Below are 12,964 nucleotides of genomic sequence, written 5' to 3' on the forward strand. Positions count from 1 at the left end.
AATGTACCAGCATCATAACACTACGAGACAGCTTCTATTTTAATCCAGTGGTGTAAAGTGCAGACAACACATACAGTAATTCTTTATGTCTAGTTGACAGATTATCCATTACGTTGACCTTATGGCATGTCATAGTGCATTCCTCTACCAAGAGCAGTTCTTGTATAACACAGTGGATGTCAGCTGAAACACTATACATGAAGAATGCATTCAGAAACCTCTGCACATCCAGTAATACAATCTCTAACTATGAAATAAGGTCTGGAGACACATATGGGAATTAGAGGGGGGGGGGGGGGGGCCTTTAAGTAATAAGCTTGTGCTATGGTCAAGTAGGGGTGGCTCACTTTCAGAAAATTGATATTGATGTGGAATGAAAAGTTGCACTTTTTTCCCAATATACTTCTTGTATCTATTTCTCATTGTTTTCTAGATCTCTGCTTGCTGTCATTCTAAATTGAAGCTCAATTTTTTACATCCTTTGGTCAAGGGATATTACTCTGATGCTAATGAGCCATGTTATTTAAAACCCCGTGCAGCATTACATGGCCATGGACCGGTTTCTATGTTCTAGTGAACAATGAAACTTCAATATAGAATGACAGAAAGCAGAGATATAGAAACCATAAGGAATTGATGCAAAAAGCATATTGGAAAAACGCATAACTTTTCTTTACAAAAACAATATCAAATAGACAACTTAAGTGATGGTCATTACAATACCTCACTTTCCAATTCAGTCTGAACTGGTCCAATCAGGACTGCTGCCATACATGCTTGGTATAGCCACCACATTTCGGAGTTCCTAGCCTCAGCACAAGCTCTCTGCTGGCAGCATCACTTCAATCCTGTGATGTAGTGCAGTATTGATCTGCACCCACACTGAGCTATAAAGTACATGGAAGTCCTATAAAATCACTCGTAAAAATGGTCTGCTTAGAGAGGCATGAGTTTACTGGTACAGAAATTGAAAACCAAAAAATATTTGTAAGATGCTGTTCTAGAGGTTCCACTGTATTTTTTACATCACGACATTCAATATGCAGGCAGTCCCTGGGTTACGTACAAGATGGGTTCTTTAGGTTTGTTACAGCAGTTTAAGATCTCCATCAGCTCCATAGCGATGAATGGAGCAGAACGGACATGCACAGTCTGCTCCATTAATCTTGGGGAGCAACAAGGGGTCTGGAGGTACCTCTGTATTTCAGCTGATGCTGGAGGTGGTCCTGTGAAGGCCCCTGACAAAGGACGCTCGGCCACGAACATAATAATGCACACACCTTGCATGTGTGAAACTGCTCTCCCTCACTCTTGCAGTACAAAGTGGACGGCAGTGCGAAATTAAGATACAGCGTGCAGTGCTTTCCGAGAGCTCGGTGACGTCACTAGTTCTCAGGAGCGAGTGTGGGGGGAGCAGTTTCACACACGCAAGGTGCGTGCATTATTATGATCGCGACCAAGCACATTTATTCGAAACTGCGGATTTATCTGCCTTGACAAGACCACCTCCAGCATCAGCTTACATACCCCAAGGTAAAGGTATGTTTACATCAAAATGACCATTTTGGTATGGTAGGATTCCTTTAAATAGTTTCTCGCTTTTGTTGAGCTCTCAGTGACAGATTCCTTATTTACATGTGACTCAATGTCCAACACACCAATAGGTTTATGGATTTGGGTGATGGTAGGATGACCCTTGCCTAGTGTCATCATGTTCCAGCACTATGCATTCCATAAAATTTGAAAATGCTTTTCACCAAGGAAAAACTTATTTGGAGTAAATAGCACTACAAGCTCTAGGTAGCAGAGATATATACTGATTTTATGGAAAGGCCAGTTTTTATTTAGTGTTTGTAAGTAGAATGGATTAAAGTAAACTTTATTTTTACCAGAAGGTATTACTCGGTTTTATCTGCTACTCCTCACAGTGATCTCTGGGTGAGAAATGTATCATTTGAAGAGGCCGTTTTTGGAGATGTGAAAATAGTGGATACTGCAATGTCTGCATGAGTGTCTAGCCACTCCAAAGAGGTTTTACCTGTGGAATTGCCTTTTTTCTGGTCTCAAGTAAAGAGAAAAAAAAGAAAGCCCTATGGTGGCAGCCTTGGATATATATATATATATATATATATATATATATATAAAAAAGACTAGCATCCAGCACAAAAGGCTAAGAAGAAGAAAGGTTCCACTTTGATTAGAAGTCCTGTCTTACAGCACTTGGGAGCTGGGTTCAAATATTTGCTGTGGCCAGGGGCGTGACTAGGAGAGCCAGGGCCCCATAGCAGACATCTGAATGGGGCCCCTGTACTTTTATACACATGTGTATACTACACATTTGTAAACTCTTACACACATTTATGTACAGATATATACATACACATGTGTGTCCCAGTAGCTGCTAACCACATGGGGGAAGTACATGGCAGAAATTAGAGAAGAGAGATCCCTATTCCGGTCATTCTGCTGTTGCCTCTCTCTCCCCTGACATTTCTTATGTGAGTTGCCAATTCATGCCGTGTACTGTTATAAACATATTATGCTGTACAATGTGCAGCATAATATGTATATAATGGTGCACATCCTCTATTCATTAGAGTGTCAGGTCTGATGCTGGGCCCCCTGAAACTGTGGGCCCCATAGCAACTACAAGAATAAATTACATACAAATTATTTTAAATTCAATAAAATTTTTATGGGGGACCTATTCAAGCATGAGGATAGGTACTTAGAGGTAGTCAGCAATTCCAGCAGTCCAAACAAATTACTTGACAAGTGAGTGTGTTTGGTTACACATACCACTTTGACTCAGTTTAGAAACAGAATCAAAGGGCACAGGGGTGTGCCATGGCCCAATCTCATATGCGTTTCTATGGAAGCGCATGTGATTGGTAACCAGCAATCGGTGTCTTAAATCTAAAAGCCACAAGACACTGGGTCTTTGTTACCGAACACATTCGTTTCCACAGAAAAGCATATGCAATCGGGCCATGGCACACTCCGTGCGCTTCGATTCCGCTTCTAAAATGAGTCAAAGCGGTTTGTGTGACCGCACCCTTACAAGAAATTAAACAAATCATTGCATTGACTTATATTACTTAAAATACCACAGAAATATTTCCTCACAATTATGGATATAGCCATGTTCACAGACCATCTAGAGACAATGAGCAGAAGTGTGAATGCTGCTCTAAAGCACAACAGAGGCTGCAATAAGCGATTAGTAAACGCAAGTAATGTCACATATCACTAAAGTTATCCAACCTTTTACTTCTGTAAGGCTCAAAATTACAACATAGATTTTACATTAGCTCAACTGCACAGTACACTCCTTGCCCTTAATATTCTTCCAGTATCTAATCTTACAGACAAGATCAGGAAATCAGGTACAGTCATAAAGGGAGCGGGTAAAGGTCGAACCTTTGCACACAGTATATGTATCACCATACAACGACACAGTAGCAGCGTGACTGCTAAACATTTACTTTAGCATAATTCTTACACTTATGTTATAAATTACAGACATGTTTCCACATATTGGCGCAAGTCAATGACAATACACATTTATTATATAGTATTCTCCAACACCATCTACACCGGACAACATCAAGAATATAAAGCAAAGCATCAAAACCGCAAGATGAAGCAAACATGTATCCCAAAGTAATACCAACCCATCGCACTATGTGAACAGTTACTAAGCTCTAGCATATGTTACCTACAGCTATTGTCCCATCCCAAACAGAAGCTGCTAAGAGAGAAGAACATTTCCATTGTCTTCAGTGCAGAATATATCACAGAGGGGACCTGGGAGGAGGGCGGGTGGAGGGGACACCCAGCATTCAGGGAAATCCGCAGGACAGTGACTAGAATGAGGACATCAGCAGAGACTGGAATAGTAACAGGACATGATACGGCTGGTGCAGCACAATGTGTCTTTATGCACATAATAGGTCTATCAGCTGCACAATAACCCCCCTTCCTATACGTTTAATTATAAAGGAGCATTTTCTCAAGGTCATATAGGGGCAGTAGTAAAAGAGGGCATTGCACCTGCCTTTATGTGGGTCCCCAGGAGATGCCGGTCACTCACACGTGTGTAATGCTGAGCTCAGCTTCCTGCTGATCCGCTCTCGTGCCTGCAGAGGACAGCGTACAAGGAGGGGGTCATTTATCACTTATTCTCCCTCTGGATCTCTAACACCTCCTGCTGGACACACAGAAGAACACACTCTGTGCATCAGTCACATAAACAATTGTAGGACCATGTGCAAACGATCAGATGTTACAAAGCGATGTGACCTATAAGAACACAATCTCTGTGGGACAGTAAAATAATTCTCTAAAGAACAGCAGGGATTATCTCTACTAAATATGACCATTTAACACAAGGTGGATAACAAAAAAAAAAAAAAAAGAAAAAAAAAAAACAGCCACTAAAAGTTTGTCATTTTCATTTTATAACAGAGCTCCTATATAAGTAAAAAAAAAAAAAAAAAAACTACACCGGACCTCAGTGCTTCTAATTTCATATAAAGTTAATCAAATGAGTTTTTTTTTGTTTTGTTTTTTTTACTTTGTACAAACCCAACAGAAATAAATTTTGTTATACCACATCAGTATATACACACCAAGGGCAGGGATCACACACCTGACACAAGTTTCACAAGACGGCTTCTACATAGGGGATGATCCAATGTTCACAATCCCCATAGTTAAACCATAGACAGCCAATCATTACCCCGACCCAATTCATCCACCACAAAACTCCCTCCCTTTACACATGTGTAGTAATCATGAGGATCACTCTTGTCTGTCTTAGGCCGGCGCCACACTTGCAAACGCAGACAAAAGCGCCACGTGTGGCACCAGCCTTAGGCCGCGGTCACACGATCCGCTAGGCGTCCGTTCATAACGCGACGCTAGCGCACAGGGGGCTGTCCTCGGCCCGAACGCACATGCGTTAACAGGGAAACGCATGCGATTGATAAGCCGATCGCGTGCGTTTCCCTGTTAACGTATGTGCGTTCGGGCCGAGGACCGACCCCTGTGCGCTGGCGTCGTGTTATGAACGGACGCCTAGCGGATCGTGTGACCGCGGCCTTATATAGCACAACCCCCATCGTTTACTGCAGCCTCTATGTGGCAGAGGAAGGATAGCTGCTCAGTCTATGGCTCTCTGGTAACTTCAATGACTTCCAAACACAAAGCTGATGGACAAAGTAAAATGCAATGACATAAAAGTGGTTAAATAAAAGAACTTGGTTTAAAGGAAATGAATGATGATGCAAAGTTATCATTACATGTTTCTATTAAATGGGAAGGGATGATTGAATGACACTCTTTAAAGCTGCCATAGTGACAATAAAATAAATTATGCATTTTACCCACCATTATAGTAAAATAACTATACAGGCAGTCCATGGATTATGTACAAGGTTCAGTGGATTTGTTCTTAAATTGAATTTGTATGTAAGTTGGAACTGTATATTTTATAATTGTAACCCCAGACAAGTGTTCTTTGGTCTCTGTGACAATTGGATATTAAAAATGTTGGGTTGTCATAAGAACCATTATAAACAATAAAGTTTAATTGCAGACACCTATGATAATTGTTACAGCTGATCATTGTAGCCTAGAGCCTAGGGTACTGTAAATTATCAAAATCCACAGGTCTGTTTGTAACTAGGGGTCGTCTGTAAGTCAGGTGTTCTTAAGTAGGGGACCATCTGTAATGTGCATGTGACGTGTATAACTTTTGAGGGCGCGTTCACACGTTGCGTTTTGACCTGCGTTTTCATTGCGTTTGAAACGCATATACAACAGCTGAGGAGGGGTGATTCGCCTAATTATATCACTGTTAACATTTCCGTTTACAAAACGCATTGTAAATGCGATGTTAACACATGCGTTAACAGCGCGTTAACACATGTGTTTTGTTAACGCATGCGTTAACATTGCATTTACAAACGTAAACGGTAATGTAATTAGGCAAATCACCCCTCCTCAGCTGTTCTATATGCGTTTCAAACGCAATGAAAACGCGACCAAAACGCAACATGTGAACGCGCCCTGAGGGTGCGTTTACACATGATGTTTGCAATAGTCCAGGGATGGGTCTCGGCCCAATCGCATCTGAGTTTCCAGTTAAATGGATGCGATGAGCAACAAGCACCCAGGGGGGCACATTTACTTACCTGTCCGACGAAGTTCCCCAAACTGTGCGACAATCATGCACTGTGCCGTGATTCACTAAGATCCGATATCCTGCATGTGTGGCTTCCCTGCTCAGGTCCGACGGAGTTCACCTTCTTCTTACTGGTGCATGTAAGTGCATTGAGGCAGATTTACTTACCCAATTTGAATTTTAAATCCTGTGCTCAGTCCGAATCAGTCGGATCGTCCGACGGCCCACCCCCGATTTCTGTTGCATGAAAGCCGGCGCCACTGCCCAAAAACTGATCGCATGCGACACAATGCCAGAGCAGACCCTTGTTAAATTAGTAAATAAGCCCCATTGTTTTGCATTGCATGTATTTTTACTGGCTATAACTGGCGCCTGTTCTGGGGAAGGTTTTATTGCAATTCTACTACATGGTGCAACATAACGGCCACTTGCAGGATACTTCACTAGTCTGAAAGCTCCTGATATATCTGGTATGGTGGAGGGGCGGGAATTACCCCAAAATCCCCCCTTCCACTCCATTCATTCCTATGGAACTGATAGATATACGGGTACAGAGCTTGACAACCACCAGAAGGTCCATAGAGAACAAATCACAATGGGGGTAAATATATCACTGCTTCTACACCAGTTTTCGGGCATAAAAGCAGTGAAATAATCTCAAATTCTTGCACAGTGATTATTATACGACCACACCACCTCCAAGCCATGTGGGCATGGAGAGGATGTAGTTGGGAGAGGGCACAGGGTGTTTTTGCCCCATGCCTGCATACTTCTTAAAAACCTGTAAACCTGTAAACCAGCAATCTGGCATAGCTTTGCCTGGCGGCACAGCCTCACGCTAGATACATCAGATAGTCGAAGCCTCTTGACGTATGGGGTGGGACGGAGGGGGTGCTGCTTCTATCATGTCGGCGCATGAGCATCAACATATGATAAATCTTCCCCTATAATTTTTGCAAATCTCTGCATTAATTATAAATGGGATATAAGTCTCCTTTCTTACACCCCATAATGATAGCCTCATTTTTCGTTAGGTTGGAACTTGGCACAACCCCTTAAATGTCTTTTTGATCTACTCTGCAAAGATCAGGGCCGACCTATGGGGTGGGCTTCCCGGGCCCCCACCACTTGAATGGATTCCTGTGGGCACAGGTAGACTACAAAATGCACCGTCCTGATAGAAGATGCATCTTTGGGGAGATGTATATATGCATTATTGGGGGAGGCTGTATATATGCATTACTGGCAAGGAGGTTGTGTATATAGGCAATACTGGGGGGAGCTGTATATATGCATTACTACGGGGTAGCTGTGTGTATATGCATTACTGGGGAGGAGAGGCAGTGTTTATATGCCTAACTGGGGGGCTTTGTATATATGCAATACTGTTAGGGAGACTGTATACAGATGTATTACTGGGGGTCCTATATATGCATTACTGAGGGAGAGGCTGTATCTATATACACGCATAGAAAAAATTGTTGGTACTCCACAAAAAAACCCACAATGGTCCTGTTTACACATATACCTTTCTTGGCATACACTATGAACATGCTAACAGACTAGCTAACACTTGGTCTGTGAGCTTTGGAGTGTGGGATCTGGAATTCGGAAAGGAGGAACCAGCAGCAGAATTCATGAAAAAGATGAAATTACATTAAAAAATTGAGCCGTCTTATGTTAGGTCCATATTTCCATTTCAGCAGATGCTGTTGCATTATTGTTGTTCTTATTTTTTCATTTATTATTATCTCACTGTGGTTTCCTCTTTTAGTGTGTCAGTATCCTATCATGCAGGGACAGTCCTTGACCCCACTGAAGTACAAAAGAAAAGACAATTCTTGGCATCCACAGATAATGAAGTCCTATTAATATTTGGATTTACATAGATCCTATGTGCTGGTCGATAGAATGTACTGCAGATGTGATTTCTTTTAAAACTATTGGTGAAAATGTGTGGAAATCTGAAAAGAAGAATAAAGCAAGCGGTAGACTATAGAATTTGTAGGATACCTGATAACCACAACAAATTTTCCTGGCAGAAGGTGAATGAAGTATTTTAAAGTCCTATTTACTTGCATTGTACTGTGGTATTGGGGCTCATTTACTAAGGGTCCGTAAAGCGCATTTTTGTTGGGTTTCCCGACGATTTCCGTTTTGCGTCGCATTTAACAGGGGTTTTTGGCACGAGCGATCGAATTTTGACGCATCGGCGCCGGCTTGCACAAGACACAAATTGGGAGGATGGGCCGACAGACAACCTGACAGACTGGGACTATGCGCGGAATTTAACATTTCGAATTGTGTCGCAAGACACACACTTACAAGCACCAGGAAGAAGAAGGTGGATTCCAACAGGAACTCGGGAGCACGAGCTACGTGAATCGCACCGGAATTCATCTTCGTCGGACCGTCCGAATCGGGGATCACGACAGGACCAGGTAAGTAAATTTGCCACATTGGGGCACATTTACTTACCCGGTCCAGTCGCGATCCAGCGGCGGGTTCTCCGACGCTGATTCGGGTTCTGCCGGGATTCACTAAGGTCCGTGCGCCGATATTCACCAGGTGTCGCTGCTGCGCCAAGGTCCGCTGGAGTTCACCTGCTTTTTTCTGGTGTATGTGAGTGCTTGATCTTGCGACACAAATGGCTTTTTAAATTCTGCGGTTTTTCCGAATCCTTCGGGTTGTCCGGTGGCCACGCCCCCCGATTTCTGACGCTCGAAAGTCGGCCGCGATTGCGCCAAAAATTGATCGCGTGCGCCACAATCCCGTGAAATACAGTGCAAAGTGGAAATATTCGGGAAAAACCCGACGGATTCGCGGCTGCGGACCCTTAGTAAATGTGCCCCACTGTCTTTAATCAGCAAAATGTCAACCAAATCTTAAAGGGACATTCCTATACTATGATTCTAAGGACCCTCAACCCTTTAATGGCGAGAGCCAATAGTACGGCACATCGGGATGTAATTTCCTAAAAGCCACAGCCTTTTATGGAGCACAGGTAAACTATCACTGTGTCTACAAACACAAATGGCTGCAAATGACTTCCTACGTAGACTGGAGTGATTGTGATGCCCCATCTCTCTGTTGCACAACATACATACTCCTTTGACAAAATAAAATACATCCAGTTTTTATACCCCTCCCAAAAAACTTAAAAATGGCCCATTCCTCAAAAAGATTGTATTCAGTCAATGAAGCATAAGCCATCAATGCCTCTGATATTGATTCAGAATGTCCCATTCCTCTATTTCTCCTCCTCAACCGGGGATGAGGGGCTCTCAATTTGTCAGCCGGAAATTTGTCGGCAGGTCTAGTTTTTCTTTGTGAAATTTGTAAATTATTGGTTTACTATAAAATATTTTTCTTTATCGTGCTCCTGCCTTGTGAGGCATATTTATGAAGTGTCAGTGCCACAATATTGGTCCTTTACTGATACTCATGACACTTATTAAGATACTCATGACACTTATTTTATGTTTGGTTGCACAATTTTGGTGCAGCTAGGGAATCCCAACACTTTTCCTGAGCTTCTATGTTCCCAACACTTTTTTGGCACACAAATAGAGGAGCTAAAAGCTGGTCTCCCAGGCTCTTTTTGATCTTCATAAATGTGGAGACAGTTCAGAACCTTTTCGGTCATGCGCCAATTCCTGAATCCCTTGTGCCACAACCTAACATCACAGTGTAAATTACTGCACAATCCGTGTGGCAAAAACCAGAACCTGCACCACAATTGATGAATTCCCCTCAATGTATCCTGCCAACTGGCAGTCAACTTATCCTAGATCTAAACAAATCCTTGTCTGTATGACCTCAGTTCATTGGTGAATTGCATATTCTATTTATATGCTTTGACTTTTTTAACCAAATGCAGTGCATTTTCGCTCAAAAGAAATCTACCATTTGATTTGATGCAGTATGAACCAAACATACCTTGAGAATGCTGTAGGTACACTGATGCAGAAACATATCTTGTTTGATCCCTGAGTTGAGTGGTTCTGCTGAAAAAACTATTATAACATTCGGGACCTTGAGAAAGCTAGATTGCATTCAGTCTACCGTTCATAAACACATTGCAATGAGCTTCCTGAACTGTCCAGACAGGACTAATCAACCTGAGCTGGTGGGAAACCCCCTTTAATGTAAGAGGAGAAGTGCCGGAGCAGCCACAGGAATGACAGAGCCTCATTATAATAATTTTATAATAGTTTTTTCAGCAAAAGCACTCAGCTCAGGGATTAAACAAGATATGTTTCTGCATGAGGGAAGCTACAGCATTCTCAAGGTATTTTTGGTTCATAATGTATGAAATCAAATGGTAGATTTCCTTTAAGCTAAGTGTAGAGTTGAATATGGATACAGAAAACCTTCAGCAGATGATCTGACTACCTTTATAACAACAAGTTAATGTAGCAAAAGAATGGCCTTGATATTCATTTCCAGGCCTTGCTAATAGGCATCTCAATAACATTATCAATAGATTTTACTAAATTCTTCCCATTATCGAAAACCAAAATTAAAAAATGTAGCAAAGTGTCATGATATGTGTCATATATCAGGTGTAACAAAGTCAATCTCAAAATTATGAGTAATTTTTCACATTACACTCTACCAATACACAGACAAGATTTCACGTGATGACCATATAAGGCTTTGGCTACCAATTGTACAAGGGAGCCAATAAACACAAAATCGCAGTTTGTAGATATTACAATAAGCTTTGGATTTTTTCTGCAGCAGACCTAATATATCCCCATGTTAGGTTACAAATTGTAACAGGCAGTAATCTTCCAGGAACAGAACACGAACAGATGGCTTTACAACTTCCTGTAGATGACAAAATACGGCATGGAATATTTTCGGAATCCAAATGAATTTTTGCTTTCTTTCTTACAGACTGCAGTAATTACAAATATAGCTGGAACTAATACTAATAAAAAATAAAAGAACAGACTTGAAGGGTCACCAACTTTTCAAAACATTTGGAGTGAATGACGAGTACAAATAAATACTATTTTATTTTATTTCATTACAGCAAAGTGTTTTCTTGAACACTTTATTTGTCTCCAGGGGTGTAACTAGGAGAGGCTGGGCCCCATAGCAGACTTCTGAATGGGGCCCTCTTCACCAAGCAGTCTTCTTATCCCAAGGAGGTTGTGGGCACATATCTTTCCCAGTAACTGCAGACCACATGGGGGGAGTAGGAAGCTTGAGATCAGAGATTTATAGTCCTGCCATCTCCTTCTCCCAACATTTCTTATATGAGTTCACAACTATGTGTGTACTGTCTCTTATCATATTTAGGATAGCACACGGACAAACGCTTTTCTATGGTTTCACACACGGCTGTGGTTTCCACTGCCCCATGTATGAGCCAACTGCAGTATTTTCTACTGTCATCACTGTGTGAGTGGACCTCACCACAAGTCTGTTGTTTGCAGAATGAGAATGCAAATGTTTGTGTACAGGTAGGTTTACTTCTGGGTCAGGGGTGGATAAGACCCACCCTACATGTGGTATTTGAGTCAAGCTTCTTGCCGAATGGAAGATGATTCCCTTCTGCCTGCTTCCATTCTCCAGTTTCAGGACCTTTCATGGACCTTCATATCAAGTATAACATTTGGTGGGTGGTGTAAGTGTCCATGAGCCTCGGGCTAGAACCACCTAAATTATCATCCACTACTGCTCTGGTTTTTAAAATACAGAACAAGTATATTCTATCTCTTTGACTGGTTTTCAGTCACAATCACTGAAGCAATGGTGAGTGAAACGACATGGGTGGTCCTACTGCCCATCATGAGCATGTGCATTCTATTGGACTTTTGGCGAGGCACATACGACAAGCTGATGCAAAACTATATACAGTAGCACAGGAGGAACTATGGTTCTGCCCATCCTAGCAAGTCAGTGACTCAATCTACAGAGATTGCAGAAACTCAGGTTATAAAGTACCATATACTCGAGTATAAGCCTAGTTTTTTAGCACAAAAAATGTGCTGAAACCCCAAACTCTGCTTATACTCGAGTAAAAAAATATAGGTTTTTACCAGGCTTATGCGGTAAAAATTAGGAGCCTTGGGTTATATTTGGGCCGGCTTATACTCCAGTATATACGGTATCTACAAATATTAAACAAATGTGGTGAACCTTACGGAAAATTATTTTTTCATTAGCTCAACACATCATCTCAGGGAATTCTGTCTACATACCCAGTTACAGCAAGTGAAGGGAGGAATTGGGAGACATAAACATGTTGATTGTGGACAGAACTTCAAGCTTGTGTAAATAAAATGTATGACTACCTAAACTCAATACAACAGTCATAAAAGAACATAGAAGACCATAGCATCACCACAGTTCCTTTATCCTCCGCTGTGACCTTTTCTAAACCACATGGAACAGAGTTTGATGTGTTATTGATGAGTGTTACTATACTCAAGACAATTACCTAAAGACCAGGTTGTGTAGTTGAGAGATATTTTTGCTCTAAATTATATATTGTGCTTTATTTTTATCATCGTTATTATTGATACATTAGATCTACTGATGTCTGACTGAGTAATATCGTGCTGCAGTGAGCATCTTATACTAGAACACAACAAAAGGGATTGAACAAGTCAATCACATCACTGATGTTCTCTCTGATACTCTGGACTGTTTGCATCTACACTCACCGGCCACTTTATTAGGTACGCCTGTCCAACTGCTCGTTAACACTTAATTTCTAATCAGCCAATCACATGGCGGCAACTCAGTGCATTTAGGCATGTA

At 41.6% G+C, this 12,964-nt stretch overlaps 1 protein-coding gene across 5 annotated transcripts in view; it reads right to left on the reverse strand.

The window, feature by feature from the left end:
* MTUS1 (microtubule associated scaffold protein 1) overlaps positions 1-4,784 on the reverse strand; it is a 129,059-nt gene extending 124,275 nt beyond the window's left edge. For 2 of the 5 annotated variants that reach the window (XM_072122370.1, XM_072122330.1), the window contains exon 1: positions 4,058-4,159. The gene's annotated coding sequence lies outside the window, so the exon portion shown is untranslated. Of the gene's footprint in view, positions 1-4,057; positions 4,163-4,631 lie in introns of those variants that run through there. The other 3 variants (XM_072122343.1, XM_072122352.1, XM_072122361.1) reach the window with 3 other exon arrangements.
* Between the last annotated feature and the right edge of the window lie 8,180 nt (positions 4,785-12,964).

Source organism: Engystomops pustulosus, chromosome 1, assembly GCF_040894005.1.
Source record: "Engystomops pustulosus chromosome 1, aEngPut4.maternal, whole genome shotgun sequence".
In the NCBI taxonomy this organism is placed as follows: domain Eukaryota; kingdom Metazoa; phylum Chordata; class Amphibia; order Anura; family Leptodactylidae; genus Engystomops; species Engystomops pustulosus.